The 15178-nt window shown below is 53.5% G+C and overlaps 1 long non-coding RNA gene across 1 annotated transcript in view; it reads left to right on the top strand.

Annotated features, from left to right (window-relative positions):
• Positions 1 to 15178, top strand: part of LOC124095617 (uncharacterized) — a 33909-nt gene extending 18731 nt beyond the window's left edge. Inside the window, exons 3-4 of the long non-coding RNA XR_009227134.1 lie at positions 10495 to 10617; positions 11292 to 15178. This is a non-coding gene — a long non-coding RNA (uncharacterized LOC124095617). The remainder of the gene's footprint in view (positions 1 to 10494; positions 10618 to 11291) is intronic.

Here is a 15178-nt window from a genome sequence, read left to right as displayed (position 1 = left end):
GGAAGTCCAGGCTGTAAATTTCCTTCAGATTTGGTTTCATGTTCCAGAGGCCACAGCCCCCAGGCCAGGAGGGAGGGCTCTCTGTGAAAGACCAGGCCCCAGGGCCCAGGGCTCAGGAGAGGAGCCGCCTCAGCCTACTTGGATCCAGAGGTGACTTCTGTTGGCAGAGCTCAGAGGAGGGGAGGAGGTCCCCATAAAACGACCCAAACTTGAAATGCCAAATATGAACATTAAATTAAAAAAAAAGAAGAAGAAGAAAGAAAGCCTCCTTAACCCCTTTACCACCAGGCAGGGACGGCAGCAGGAGCTGCGCCTGCCCCTACCCCAGCTGCCGGGGTCTCCGTCCGGCGTGTGAGCTGTTTTAATGCTGTCTCCCTGGTTGGCCACAACATGAATGCCACCTGGCAGGTGTAGGGAGAGAAAGCACGCAGCCTCCCGGGCACTGCTGGGTGCCTGTGGTTCTCCCACGGTGAGATAGAAGGTCCAAGAGCTCAAGGGCCAGACGACCAGGTCTGGTACCAAAAGCCTCAGAATGGGAGGAAAAAGGAAATCTCTGGAAACAGACCTCCAGGGGTAGTTGCAGAGGGTGAGGGAAGGCATCCTCGGGCAGCTGGGTGGCCTTTGACCTTCCTAGTAGGACCACTGAGCTGTAGGAAGGGGAAGTTGGTCCTAGGTCTGCCCCCCGCCAGCGGGTATGGACTGAATGCTTGTGTGTCCCCCAAATTCATATACTGAAGCCCTGACTCTCTTTGTGGTGATGTTTGGAGATGGGGACACTGGGAGGAGGTGACTAGGTTCAGATGAAGTCGTGAGGGTGGGGCCCCATGGGGGGATTAGTGCCCTCATAACCAGAGACACCAGAGAGTTTACTGTCTTTCCTCTGCACATGAAGACTCATCAAGAAGGGGACATTTGCAAGTCAGGATTAGTTCTTACCAGAATCCACCACGCTGCCACCCTGATCTCGGATTTCCAGCCCCCAGAACTGTGACAAATAAATGTCTGCTGTTTAAGCCACTCAGTTTTGATGTTTAGTTATTGCAGGCCAAGCCGAGAAAAATACCAGATGTCTGGCCTTTGTTGATCTCAGAATCTTCGATGACCTATTTTAGAAAGGAAAATACCGGGCACCTCTGTTTAGAACAGAGCACTGTCCCCCTTTCTTTGGGAAGTGCCTTTTCCAGGTACACAGCTGATTCTCTATGGCACAATGTTGCCCTAGAGAAGTTCCTTGGCAAACACAAGCAAATACTAGCAGAGTTGTTCTTCTCTGTCCATTGCTCCTTCTTCCTCCACCACCACAAGAGGTCTGTGGCCAGGAGGCAGAGGGCTAGCCTGTGAGCTCACGGCCACCAGTTTGCTACACCCAGGGAGGTACTCAGTGAATGATGGATGGATGGAAAGGTGGTGGTGGGAGAGCTTCCAAATCCAGTCTTGGCTTTGCTATCCTCAAAGTCTGCCTTGGGCCCCCAGTTCCTTGTCCTGCACCAGATGGTTCAGCAAGATTATCGTATAGGCTCCTTTCACAGGCTCTAACCCTCCTGAGAGGTATCTGTTGCCCTCCCAGAAGGTGTGGGCTGGTGTAGACACGGGTGCTTGGAGAGTGTCCTGGGGAACCTTGGCTAGAAGGTCTGGCCCGTGGGCATCACAGGGTTCCTGTCAAGAAGGACAGCTCATCCTGGGAAGGAGCTGCTGCTGGCCGTTTCTTCAGCAACACAACTCCAAGCTCTGGTCCCACGGACATGCTCATTTCCGTGGCCAAAAGAAGACAAGGGCTCTGTAGCTTGGAGGTCACACAGCTCAATTCATAATGAGAATAGATTTGGTGTCTGGCAAGAATATCATGCTGAGGGGTAATTTTTCTCCTGTTATAAATCCATTAGGACATTAAAAATCTCAGCTGTGACTTTAAAATATGGAATGGAATTTTCTTCAGAGCCCCCTAGGTAAATTTTCTTCTGTGGTAAATGCAGAAATCTAATGAATCTCCGATCGCGCACAGAGGACTTTGCTCCCAGCGGTGACTACTGTGCTTGGGCTGCTCCCCAACTTGCAGCTTGAATGATTCTTTCAGAAAAAGCTCACATAAGCCCTGACAGTGCTTGCCCCAGGCTGGAACTGAGAGCGCAGCCCACAGGTATTACAAAATACCTACTGCGCGCTGGAGGCCACTGGGTGCTGAGCATGAGTCTGTGCACATGGCAAGTCTACACCAGGGAGGGCAGCGTACCACCAGGATAAGCCAGCCTGCGACACAGGCCCACTCCACTGCTTCACCAATCCAGAAACCAGACTTTGGCAAGCCTGGACCTGGAGCAGGCTGGAGATCGGGGCCTGGGGACTGACTATGAGGGAAGGCTCTGGGAAGCCCAGAACCTGCTTGGGAAGAGCAGCCCTGGGTCCTTCCTCAACAGCTGTGCCGTCATCTCAGGCTGAACCATCAGACGGCAGACAGAAGAGCCAGGGAGAGACCCACAGCCAGGCCTGCAGCCTGGGGCCAGGACCGCCCAGCTCAGGGGAGCCTCAGCTCCGGGCCAGAGGATGGGACTGAGCTGGAAAGGTGAAGTTGTAAGTGGAAAGACATAAGCAAGCGGACATTCTGTTCCGAGCCCAAAGTCAGATAACAATTTTCCTCCAAATGTTTCTGTGCAACTTGAATGCATTTGAGTGCCATCAACAAAAGATGCTTTCACAGATGTCCCAACAGCGCCCTCGGAGGTTTAAGAATGTTTCCAGGAATGTGGCTGTGGAACTGACCAGGGCCCTCTGTCTTATCATCCTGGATGAGCTCAGGGCACCTGGCAGCCCAATAAGTGCCCCGTGTGGTTTCAGCCACGAGCCAAAGCTGGGAAGAAGTCATGTCAGATATTCGAGCTCCTTTAACAAATGATGCCCCCAAATCCAGTGGTTCAATGGGATCAAAGTTTGTTCTCATGCTTTTAACCACCAATGCAAATGTCCCCCCAGGTGATGACTGGGTCACCCTGGCTCCTATTCTCTTCTGTCCTCTTCGAGGCCATCGTCACCCATCTCTGTGATCTCATTAGGGTTCTGAGGAGCTAGGGCAGGGAAGATGCTAGTGGAAGGTTTTGATGGACCAGGCAGGAGCAGCACACTTCTGTCCCACTCATGTCCTCTGGCAAGAACAGGCTGGGAGAGGCCTGCAAGGCGTCCTGGGAAAGGCAGTGCACAGGAGGCCGACCAGAGGTAGGCCAGGTGACAGCTGGCAGTCCGCTGCAGCTCGGATGCAATGTCTTCTAAGTCCCTCCAGCAGCAAAGACCCTGAATGTTCATCCCGTTTGGCTCCACAGCCCTCAGTGGGAGCAACTGTGTGGAGCTGGCTCTTCTACCTCACCTTCGAGCACTGCTCCAGCCCAGATGGGGCCTCTGAGCAAGGGCCGGTCCCACTCACACACTTCCTGTTCCCAAAGCACCCAGCCCACGAATTTGCACGGATTGTGGACTCACATGCCGCCTGAGCGAATGGCTTAAACACCTGACTTTATAAAACTCCTGGGGGAGAAGGACAGAGGCCTGACGTCTGCAGCCGCAGGTCCCATCCTGGTCCGGCTCACACTGTGAAGCCCTCCCTGGCCTGGTGTCAGGAAGCCTGGGCAACAAGAACCCACCTTGTTAGGCTGCTGCAAGGAGTAATGAGACCACAGCCGTGACGTGCTGAGTGCAGCATCTGGGCCAACCGTCGGCTCTCCCTCCATCTTCACACGGGCTCCACCGTCTTGACAAAGCCCCGGCAGGGGTTGTGTTCACAACCGGCGGGACCAGGACAGATCCAATCATATTGTCTCTGCAAGTGGCCTGGATTCTGGCACCATGGAGAACCGTACCTAGAATGTTAGATGCTTTATCTAAGGGTCCAGCAGAATCTCCTGAAGTCCCTGCAGGAGGAGGGACAACATAATGGTCACTGTGATTCTTTACACTTCTACAGTACTTTGTGGCACTTTCACATCTGTTGTCCCACCTGGGGGTTCAATGGCCTTAGTAAATAGTTTTGGCTTTGCAGACCATTTAGTCTCTGTCATGCCACACAACCCTGCCAGTCTCATGTGGCAGCAAACACAGACGACATGTGACGAGCGGCCATAGCCTTGCTCCTCTCAGTCATTTACAAAGGCGGGTGGCAGGTCCAGTTTGATCTGCTTACAAGTCCACTGAAGTTCAAACGGAGTCACTGGGTGTCACACAGCTCTTGCTGCAGCTGTTGGACCAGGGCTGACAGAGCCCTCTGGCCAGTGGCCAATCATTCTCTTTCCCTTGAGAATTGGGAACTAAGTCAGCACATGAGGATCGAGCTGCTTCCTCCCCCTGTGCCTGCTGTGCTCTCACAGCCATACCTGATAGATGCTCAACCAATGGAGGACTGGCCAGGGTGACAGGGAGAAGAGGCAGTTCGGGGACATCAGCACTGCAGGGTCAGATGCGCTGCAGCGGATCAGAGAACCAGAGAGGGGTGTGTGCTCTGGAGACACAGAGACAGGGAGCGATGCACAGAGACAGAGACAGGGACAAAGAGAGATAGAGTGAGACTGATACAGAGACAGAGAGGGAGATATACAGGAATGGGGACAGAGGTACATGGACAGAGACAAGACAGGGACAGAGAGAAGCAGAGGCATCCGGAGATAAAGACAGAGAGATTGAGTCCGAGTGACATCCCACCTCCCCCTGAGTTCTGCGGATCCTTACTTAGCATAACCCCTGTTTCTGAGCTCGCCTGACCAAGGCAGTGGTGTGGCAAGGATCAGGGCCCAGGCCTCCAGAGCCCGGCCGCAGGGCTCGCTCTGCCAATCAGTGGTTGTCAACCTTCACCTCGTTTACTCCGTCAGAGGCCATATCCAAACTCCTGGGCTCCCCCGTGCTGGACATGGAAACCTTCTTTCCTGCAAGGGTTCTCCATCCTGGGCTTCTGGGCCTTCTGTGGTGACCCAAACATCCGTGTCTCACAGGGTGACACCGCTTCCCACCTGGAAGCTGCGTGCTCCACTGCAAGACTCCTGGGTATCGGGAAACACCTGGCCACAATGGCCTGGGTCTGTCCCCATGGACGGATGGACCTCATTCCACAACACCATATACCCCCCACAACACACGCACAAATATGATGCCACATTCTTCCCGTGCCTCACAATACTCACACACACTAACACATCTGCACATACACCATACACAGCCATACCATATAACACATCACACCACACCACGGAACACACGCCATTCACACGCCATTCACACGCACACACCACACACTCTGCACACACCACCCATGCAGGCACACCACACCCATACCTCCACATACCCACGCCCGCCCCAGCACCCCGCACCATTTCCTGTTGTCCTTCAGTGCAGAGCCACCCACCCCATCTCCGCCTCTCGATGCCACCAGCATCCCAAGCGCAGGCTTCAGAACAATTCAGCAATTTCAGGCTGCGTTCCCAGCTCCCCTCATTTCCTCCTATTGTTCGAGGGGATGTGTTTGCAGCCTGTGTGTCTAAGGGGGAAGGCTGCAGGGTGGCCTGTGCTTGCCAGGTTTATCAGGGACTGGAAGGTGGCTTCACATCCTAGTTCCTGGGTAGGAAACAGAAGGAGGCGATCCGAGGTCCTCTCTTCTGGGCACCTTCAGCTGATATGGCAGAACACCCACTGTGCCCCTGGGAGAAAACAAAGGACAATAGGAGGCCCTGACAGCAGGCGGCAGGTCTGTCCAGCAGTGACCGGAAGCACTTACGTGCCAGTCCATGTCCTTGGAAGACCACTCATTCACAACCTGGCCAGGGGAGCCGCCTGTGTCAGCTCCGTCAAGCTGGTCTTAGTGCCGTCCAAGGAGAAGCCGGGCTGCTCAAGGACACACGCAGATGGGTCCCTGGCAGGGGCTACTGTTGGATTTAGAGGAGTCTGGAGGTGTCCTCTGCAGGACACCTCAGAGTTCCCTGTCTGGTCCAACCAGTTCTGCATAACAGCTGGCCCAGGCACTTTGGGAGCTGGGGCCCAGGACAGGCTCTGAGCTGAACTTGCCTCCAGACCTGGACAAACCACTTTCTCCTCTGGAGAAAGCTCTCAGCTTCCCCACCGGTTCAGAGAGCCTTGGTTGAGACAGCAGCTGCGCATTCGAGTCCCCGGGGAGCTTGGAATACATGGCCAGGCCCAACTCCAGCCTGACTTCTGACTTCTTTTGTTGGGGTGGGAGCCAGCCCTTACGAATGTCCTAGCCTCTCTGACTGTAGCCAGGTGGAGAGTCCCAGGGCTGGGCTCCTGCTCCCGTTCTCTTCAGGGGCTCAGATGAGGGGCGAGGCCTTGGTTTGGGGAGGGCAGCCGGCTGTTTAAAAGGCAGCCTGGCTGCTATTCCTCTGCTGCTTTAGTTTGTAGATCAACTCAGAGTTTGCAGGTGAGTTCACTGAACTGTCACCTGGTGCTTTTGTGGAATTCTGGGGCACCTGACCTGGAGGGCTACGGCAGCTAGAGTGTGCTGCCTAGGACCATGATCACCAGCCAGGCGTCACTGTTCAAAGTCAAGTGTAAACAAAGGAAAAAACCAGCTCCTCAAGGGTTCCATACCAACACATGGCTAGGGCCACTGACTGCAGTGCAAGGACAGGACAGCCCTGCAGCACTGGATGCTGCTGACCTGGACTGTAGGCCATTTTACAGATGGGGAAAGAGGCCCAAAGAGGCTAAGTGGCTTCTGTGGCCTCAGAGCTTAGTGGCTTAGAATCCTAGCAATCCTGTTGGAATCCTCGCTTTGGAGGGGCTGGGAAAAGAGTGTGGACTTGGAGACCTGTGCATTATCTTTCTCCCCGTCTGCACCCCAACTTCAGCATAAACTCAATGTCTGGCCACCTCTGTCAGCACCCAGCATGTGGCAGGTGCTTAAATATGTGTTGACTCTGAGGAGCTGGAAGCTGGGTGGGGTCTTGCGGGGCCTGGGTGTGGAGAAGGAAGAGAGACTGGGAGAGGCTCTGGACAGAGCAGGGGGGCGGGGCAGGAGGAGAGGCAATGGCTGGAGCAGCAGGAGGCAGACCAGGCAGAGAGGGTGGCCCCGTATAACAGCTGCCGCCGAGGGGCAAACCAGGACCAGGAGTGCATGGGGGCTTGGGCATCCTCCGTGGCCTCAGGACCGAGGGCTGGTGGGGTCATGGTCCTGATTGATCAGACCCTGGGCCAGAGCGGGCCTTCATTTCTGTCCTTCTGGAGCCTCTGTTCTAGCTGTGTCCCAAAGGACTTGCACCACAATGCCCAGGGTCCTCATTCAGCAGAGGATAGCAGTACCATGCCAGTCCTCAGAAGGGCTCTTTCCCCTCACTCAGTCTCTGCCACAGTTGAGCTGGGGGTCCCAGGAGGGGAAGGAGCCTCTGAGTCAGCCCCACCCGAGGCTGAAGTCTTGGGGGCTCTTTCTGAAGGTGCCCCGGGGGACGCCGAGGAAGATGGATCTCCCTGCGCAGTTCCCGGTGCTCAGCCACAGAGCGCTCTGAAGCGTCTTTACAAAAGGGCTGGTTTTATCAAGTGTGGATCGGAGCCAAGTCTGTCATCTGCAGAGAGGTCTGGCTGGGCTGCTCAGAAGCCCAGGTCACCTGGGAAACATCCTCCCTGGGCAGCCTCCTCTGGCTACAGGCCTGGCCCAGCCCTCCTTGTCTTCAGGCCGAAACAAAATCTCAAAATGAAGGTGCTTTTTATAAAAAGAAGAAGAAAAGTATGATTTCATTTTTTTTTACAAGAGAGCGAGAGATAGAGCGTTAGATAATTCTTAATATTTATTTTTTATTTTATTTTTTTTTCTCGGTGGACACAACATCTTTGTTTGTATGTGGTACTGAGGATCGAACCCGGGCCGCACGCTACCGCTTGAGCCACATCCCCAGCCCAATTTCATTTTCTTTTTCCAAATTCTATGACTATTAGGATGTTTTTTTCCTTCCGTATTCAGGGAGTGGATCCAGTCCCCTGCATTACAGCAGTCTCTTTAGAATTCCATCTCAGCAGTGGTGTGGTGGCACACACCTGTGACTCCAGCAACCTGGGAGACTGGGGCAGGAGGACCGAAAGTTCCAGGCCAGCAGTGGCAAGTTAGGAGGACCCTGTCTCAAAAACGTAAAAATAAATAAAAAGGGCTGGGGACTTAGTTTAGTGGTGAAGCACCCCTGTGTTCAATTCCCACTACTGGCTCCCCCCAAAAAAATCCCCCTCAGTTCTTGCTCTGAAAGTGATGGGCTGGTTTGGATGGAATCATACATTCCAGTGGGATTCCCAAAGACGCTTTGCTGGGGGGTGCTCTGACTGCCAGGCGGGACCAAAGCATCACAGAGGCAGGAAGGTGCCCTCGGCCTGAGAGCGCCGGAGATGCTCCAAGGAAACAGTGCGGAGACGCTATTGGCACATCCCTGGCAGTAGGTGGGGAGGAAGTCATGACGTCCCTCAGAGAAGCGAGCCACCTCTGTCCTTGGGAGAAGCCCCACACCGCCTGGTGCATGGACTGAGCACCAGACTGCCGACTTCTCTGTCAAGTTGCAGATTGCGACCGTTAGCTGGAGTGACTCAAGTGGGCTGCCGGGAAGGGGAGACTCGGACGTGAACCTAGACTTGTGACTTTCCACCGCTCGGCTTCCCTTCGCCATGCTTCGGGCATGTTCTCCTGGGAAACCTTCCTCTGCTGGCCTCATCTTTCCTACCTGTAAGATGGGTCTGTTGGGTGGCCACACCAGAGGTTTGTAAGCAGGGTCACTGCCAGAGCGGGGTGGGGATCCCCCTTGAGGAAGGAGTTCTGGGCAGCAGTTCAGAGCCCTCACTGGCGCCAGGTGGCCTGGGCACAAGTTCAGCTAAGACTTCCTTTTGTGGCTGAGAGCGAATCCAAACCTCCCTGCCCAAGCCACATGCACTACTGCAGAATCCCTGGAATAGGGCAATGGCTTTCTCTCTCTCTGAGTCTTGGAATTAAGGGGTTCCCACTGTACCCTAAAACAGTGCCAGCAAGGGTAAACAGGTGTGATCCCTGCAGCCCGCCTTGCCATGCTCTCCTGACAGGCGAGTGGATTTGGAAAGTGCCCAGGTGTCTTTTCCCGAGGACCGCGGAACCTGGAGCCTAGGGACCGCCCAACCACCCTCTCTGAGTTGTCAGGGGTACTTATGGCACCTATGGCAAAATCTCAAAATGAAGGTGCTTTTTATAAAAAGACTCAGAGAGCTGCGTGAAGCTGGCATCTGAATGGCTGCCACCCTTGGTTAGTTGGACCACCCTAGACCATGAGAAGTTTCTGTGCTTGGGTCCTGCACCTTCTCACTGTGCCCGCCTCCTTCCTCCCCGGGGAGAGGACTCCCTGTACTGTCATGATAGACGCAGCCTCTCCCCGTACCCAGCCGCCCTCTATCTTTCAGGCTTTCTTGGCAAATCACGACCCTCCTAGCCTTCTCTGATCCAGCTGAGATCATCCCTCAGGCACCAGACCCCATCTTCTCTCACCTGCTCTAAGACCCCATTCTAACAGTTCCCACTCTCTTCTCCTGAATTAAGGTATTCTTTCTCTACAGGTTCACACCCATCAATATCCAAACATGCAGGGCTTTCTACTTGTCAAACAAAACCCCTTGCCGACTCCGCGTCCCTCCCCTCCACACCCTGCTCGGCTCCTTCCCATCACAGCTGAACTCCTTGAGGACATTATTACACTCGCTGACTTCCATTTTCTCCTCCCAACTGTTATTTCATCCTTCCCTGATTTATTTTTCTTCCGAACACTGGTTACTAGTATGCGACACGTTTTACAGTTGTTCTCAGTATCCACAGGACACTGAACCCCCTTATATACCAAAGCCACAGATACTCAAGTCCCTTACATAAAGCTGTGTGGTATCTCCATAAACCTACCCATATCCTCTCACATGCTCTTAGTCATCTCTAGATTACTTATGGTAACAAATGCAGCGTAAACTCTGTAACCAGTTGATCCACAGCGATGTTTGGGAACAGTGACAGGGAAAATAAGTCCGCACATGGCAGCACAGACGCAATTATTTTTTCCAAATATTTTTGGTTTGTGGTTGGTTGAGTCCTTGGATGAAGTACTGTGGATATGGAGGGACTGACTGAACTTCTTTATCTTACTCTCACCTGCCTCCCTTCTAGAAGCTAATCTCTTTGAGGGCTGGGATTCCATCTGGTATATTCACGGCCCTAACTTCAGTACTTAGACCAGTGCTGATGTAGATAGGGGCTAAATAAATATCTTTTAAACAAATGAACAAACATTCATAGATTACAAAATGCCCTCATGTGCATCAGCAAGTTATTTCACTGGACTTTCACAATGGAAGTGAGTCTTGGATGATCTTCTTTTGCAGGCAACAGGATGGAGGCACAGGAAGATGATTAATGTCCCCAGGATCACTGAGTCAGAACAGTGAGGATCCCATCTCTGACTCGGTCTCTGACGCCTGTCCTTCCCCCAACAGCTGCCTCATCAAAGGGCCCCCTTTCTATCATTTTAGGTCCCTGCCGGGAAGAACTCTGTGCCACCAACTTTGTTTATGGATCAAGAATGGCTGAGAACTGAACCCAGATGTGTCAGTCAGCTTGTCTTCACTGTGACCAAAACACCTTACAAGAACAACGTAAGAGCAGGAAAAGTATTTTGAGGTCACAGTTTGAGGTTCAACCCCTGGTTGACTACTCCATGGCCCTGAGCCTGAGGTGAGGCAGGGCACCGTGGAGGAAGGGTGAGGCAGAGGGAAGCTGCTCAGCCCCTGGCAGACTGGGGGCAAAGAGAGAGAGATGAGCCACGGACAAGATATATATTCCCCAAGGGCCCCCAGGGACCTTTCTCCAGCCACACCCCACCTGGTATACCACCCAGTAATCCATTCAAATTATGAATCCGTCAAGTGGGTCAGTCCACTGACGAGGTCACAGATTTCATATCCAATCATTTCACCTCAACATTCCCGAGTTGTCTATCACTTGAGCTTATTTGGGGGACACTTCGTATTTACAACATAATAAAAGACTCAAGTGGGCGGTGACCTGCATTAACCCGTCACCCTGGTGCTGACCTTCCGTTGCCTGAGCCACCATCACTGGGCAAAGCACTGATGGCATGCATGATGGGTTGGTTAAGATCTTATATTTTGGGGTGTAATTAATTCAAAGGCAATTAGATATTCAATATTTCTCTTCCTGACTGCCAGTAGGAATTAATAGAAAACCTTTCAATCAGCAACAACTCCAACACAATCTCTGGCCCCAAAGATGATCAATATCACCCAGCAGAGCATTCCTCTCTCTCCAGCAGGCTATTCATTTCTGGAACTTTCAAAACCAGAGCAGAACATCCATTTCCATCTTCATCAGAAGCCCCTGCCCGCATCCTTTGCAGACAATCCTTCAGAAGACACAGCAATCCATGTGACTTTCTCAGACTGTCCATCTTCAGGTCATGCTGCAGGTCCCAGAAGCACTCATAGAAAACTCTGCCCAGGGGCATGGAGGTGAGTGGTGGTCACATTTTAGGGATGTTGGTCCCTACCTTCCCTGAGCCTCCCTGAACCTGTGAAGATACCCTAGAATAGGAGACCCTTCATCTTGCCACCAGGTTTACATCCTGAAGTCCCCAGAGCCAACACACCTGGCAGCCTCCCATGGACACTCGGAACTGTTGGTGGCCTCTTTCCTTCCCTCTGCTCTGCAGGTCCAGCCCCAGGGTTGGCCTTTGTCTCAGTATCCCACCACTTCCTCCCTGTCTGGCAAGGTCCCGGATGTCCTGACAGCTCCTGCCAGCCACCTCCCGGGTGGGAGTTAGGGGGGTGCCTGTGGAACAGGGGTTTCTGTTGAATCCCCTCTCCTCTCCTTCCACCCCACCTTCAGTCGGGTTGTGGGAGATGCGGAGAAAGTTCAGAACAAAGATGCCATTTGCAGACTTCTTGGATGTGAGGACCCCCTGGAGCCAACATCCTGTCTGTACTTTCAGGCTTTACCATCCCCTGTGGAAACGCCACAGCGAGTGTTCCCCCAATACCGTGGGCCACATCAGTGCTGTGTAGGGAATGTCCTGGGAGTCCTGAGAGCTGGTGGGAAAGTGCTGCCAGGCACCCCTCTGAGGGGACATTTCCCTGGGGGAGCACTCTCTGAGGGAGCACCTCCCAGCCTCACCCAACCCTCATGTGAAGGGGGAGGAATTGTGAGCCTCAGAAGTTTAGGAAGGATGTGGATGGTCAGGGCATACTGTTGGCCAGCTGACCAGGAGAAGCAGGTGACATTGGAGGAAGCCTGGGATGCCATCGAGGACTATCATTTTGGGCTAAAATAAAAACAGATTCTTTGGGGTGCCACTGAGCCTGGGCCAACCTGAGTGTTTCCTTGGACTTTTCCAATTGAGTATCATCTGCAGATGATGGAGGAACGACCTCTTAAGGAGAACCCAAGGTGTGACAGCTCGTCTATGAAAGAGGATACATCTTAGGAAGCTAAAAACCATGTGAAAAAACGTTCATTCCTCATGAACATGGCCCCCTCTTGTTGTGGTTGGGGAAACTGAGGTGCAGAGAGGTGAATGGACGGCCTGAACCTTCTCCAGCCAGGAGATGACACCCAAGTGACAGCCCAAGGTCTAAGTGGCTCCATGTCCTTCCCAAACAGGCTTCCCAAGAGACTTTGGAAGTTCTTCAAGTGAGCATCCGGTGGTCCCTTTACCACACTTCTGAGTGAGCACTCAAGACACCTTAGGTGGCCACCTCAGGCAGCACGCAGGAGGCTAAATACCCCAATTCTGTCACCTGTTGTTTTCCAAAGTCCCTGCACGGACATTTCTTGGGCTCCAGGTCTGACATCTCCTGGTTTGTTTACTGATGAGGGAATAAGGAGGTGATGACGGACCTTATTAGCCATGCGCCCTCATGACTGTGAGTCAACCCAGGCAGGCACGCGCTGGTCCCCGAGGGTGGAGACACAATGCGGGCTGTGCCTCTGGGGAGTTATTGCCTGTGTCAGCGCGACAACATGGTGGGAGCCATGTTACGTACACAGATGTCCAATGTACTTCTAGGTCACAGCACAGTCTCTGTGGCTAGGTGGGTAGGATGCTCTATGGGTGGCCTCCCTGTACCTGGGGAATGTTCTTAGCCAGGGTCAGGGTGGCATGGACTGATGTCCCCAGGTCCTACCTGCTGCTAGTCCTTCTTGCCTCTGGCTCTCACAGTCGTCTTCTGATGAGCCCATCTTCTCTACAGAAGCCTCATGCTTCTGACTGGGCAGTGGCTGTTCATCCATCCATCAGTCCATCCATCCACCTACCCACCAGCATTCACTATCTACTCTCCATTCCCTCCAGAGTAAGGTCCAGACTTCTGGTATGATCATTTAGGATGATCTGCTATCAGCAGTAGGAGGCCTCAAATCACTCGAGTTTAGGCCATAAAGATGTTTGTCATCTCACCGTCCAGAAGTGTGGAGCAGGGACCTCCAGCCAGGATGGCAGAGCTCCTGCTTCACTTGTCCCCCATCCCATCATTCTGTCTGATCCTGCTCATGGGCTTCATCCTCAAGCTGGAGACACCACGGCCAGAGACAGACACACACTGTCCCAAAGAAGAGGGAGCTTCTCTTCCTCTGCCTCCTTCCTGTGACAGTGGGGTGGCACATGGGCTTGGGATGTGCATTTTCTAGTCCTAGGAGCTGATCATGAAATGCGACTCCAAACTCACCCGGCTGTCAGGTTGGGCCCAGCCAGTGGCAAAAGATAAACAACCACTTTCAGCATGTTCCTGGAGCCCAGTGAGCAGTCAGCGGGACACACTCAGCCCAACAGGCCCCCACCACAAGGACAGCACTGAGTAGCCCTTCTCCCAGAGCTTGGCCTCAGCCATGTGCTGACCTCTCAGCCCTCCTCCCATCACCGCAGCCCCTCCCAGGCTGTCCTCCTCGGGTCCCCCAGTGGTGTTCTCCCTGGCTACCCCGGGTTCACGTTTCCTTTTCCCTGGGAAGGAAGACAGTCAGCATAAGGGCTAACCTTGTGTCACACGTGACACCAAAGCTGGGGCTGCCGGAGCTGCCAGAAGCTCCCCTCTCCACTCTCACTCCCGGGGCCTGGGACTGGGCGGACTCAGGTCCCACCCGGAATACCTCCTCTGCCCCTGCTGACCAGGACCTGAGCCCAGAGGACCCGAGCTCCAGCGGAGGCTATTGCAGCAGCTTATGTCCACCCACCCTGCCTCAGTTGTATTTCAAAAGTAGAAAACAGGCTCCATCATAGACGTTTTCCACAAGTGAAGTCGAGGGAGCAGCCAGGGCCCTGCTGGGGCAGCAGGGGACTGCTCGATTTTGAGCAAGCCCTGCTCAGGCCCACAGCCCCACTCATCCTACAAACTCTGTTTCGGAAAATGACAGAGGGCAGAGCATCAGTTAGGCGTTCACTCAACAAACTTCACTGAGCACCTACTGTGTGCTGCAAACTATGCTAGGTGCTGGGTATGGGGAACTGGGTGAGGGAGGGTCTAGCGGTGGGAAGGCACATTAGTCATGGGCTCGGACAGGCTGCCCCTCAGCAACCAAGTGACGCATCAAGCTGTATGTTCCCTCTGAGCCTCAGTTTCTGGTCTGTGAGACAGGAGCAATAAATAGTACCTAGCACAGATCACGAGGATCCGAAGAGATAAAGTCTGTGTGAAGCGTTTAAGCAGTAGTTAGGAAATGACAGATCACATGACGACGATGAAAAAGTTCCCCTGTGGGAGGCCAACCTTACACGTGACTGGGTTACACTCCCCAGTTGGTCGCAGAAATGTGGCAGAGCTTTCCCCACCCTTCTTAGGTTTGAGGGTCGGAGTCTCGTGCATGGGTGTGTCTTGCTACAGCCCCATGGGTGGAGCTACACTCACCTGTTCCTTTGTAATATAACCTAATATAACCCCTTGCCCTGTTTAGGATAGAATCTTCCATGGAAGTGCCTTGTGTGTGTCCCCTTCTCTTACTGTGCCCTTGGGTGTGGCCTACCCAGGTGTCCGTCAACCTGCTGACAGTGGACATCATGAAGATACTGAGCCCCCTGAAACCTGACTCCCTGCCTCATTTGAATAGCTTCTCCTCAATAAAAGGGTCAGCGCGTGCTCTCACTCTCGCTCTCTCTCTTTCTGCGGACCCTTAAGGTCAGAGGAGCCGTCACAGCGACCCCAAAGAAAAAGG

The sequence above is a fragment of the Marmota monax genome, unplaced genomic scaffold (assembly GCF_021218885.2).
Source record: "Marmota monax isolate L192 unplaced genomic scaffold, Marmota_monax_Labrador192_F-V1.1 WCK01_AAM20220418_F8-fsc00076, whole genome shotgun sequence".
Taxonomy (NCBI): Eukaryota; Metazoa; Chordata; class Mammalia; order Rodentia; family Sciuridae; genus Marmota; species Marmota monax.
Note: the sequence above shows the minus strand (reverse complement) of the source record. Positions and strands in the feature narration are given on the sequence as shown.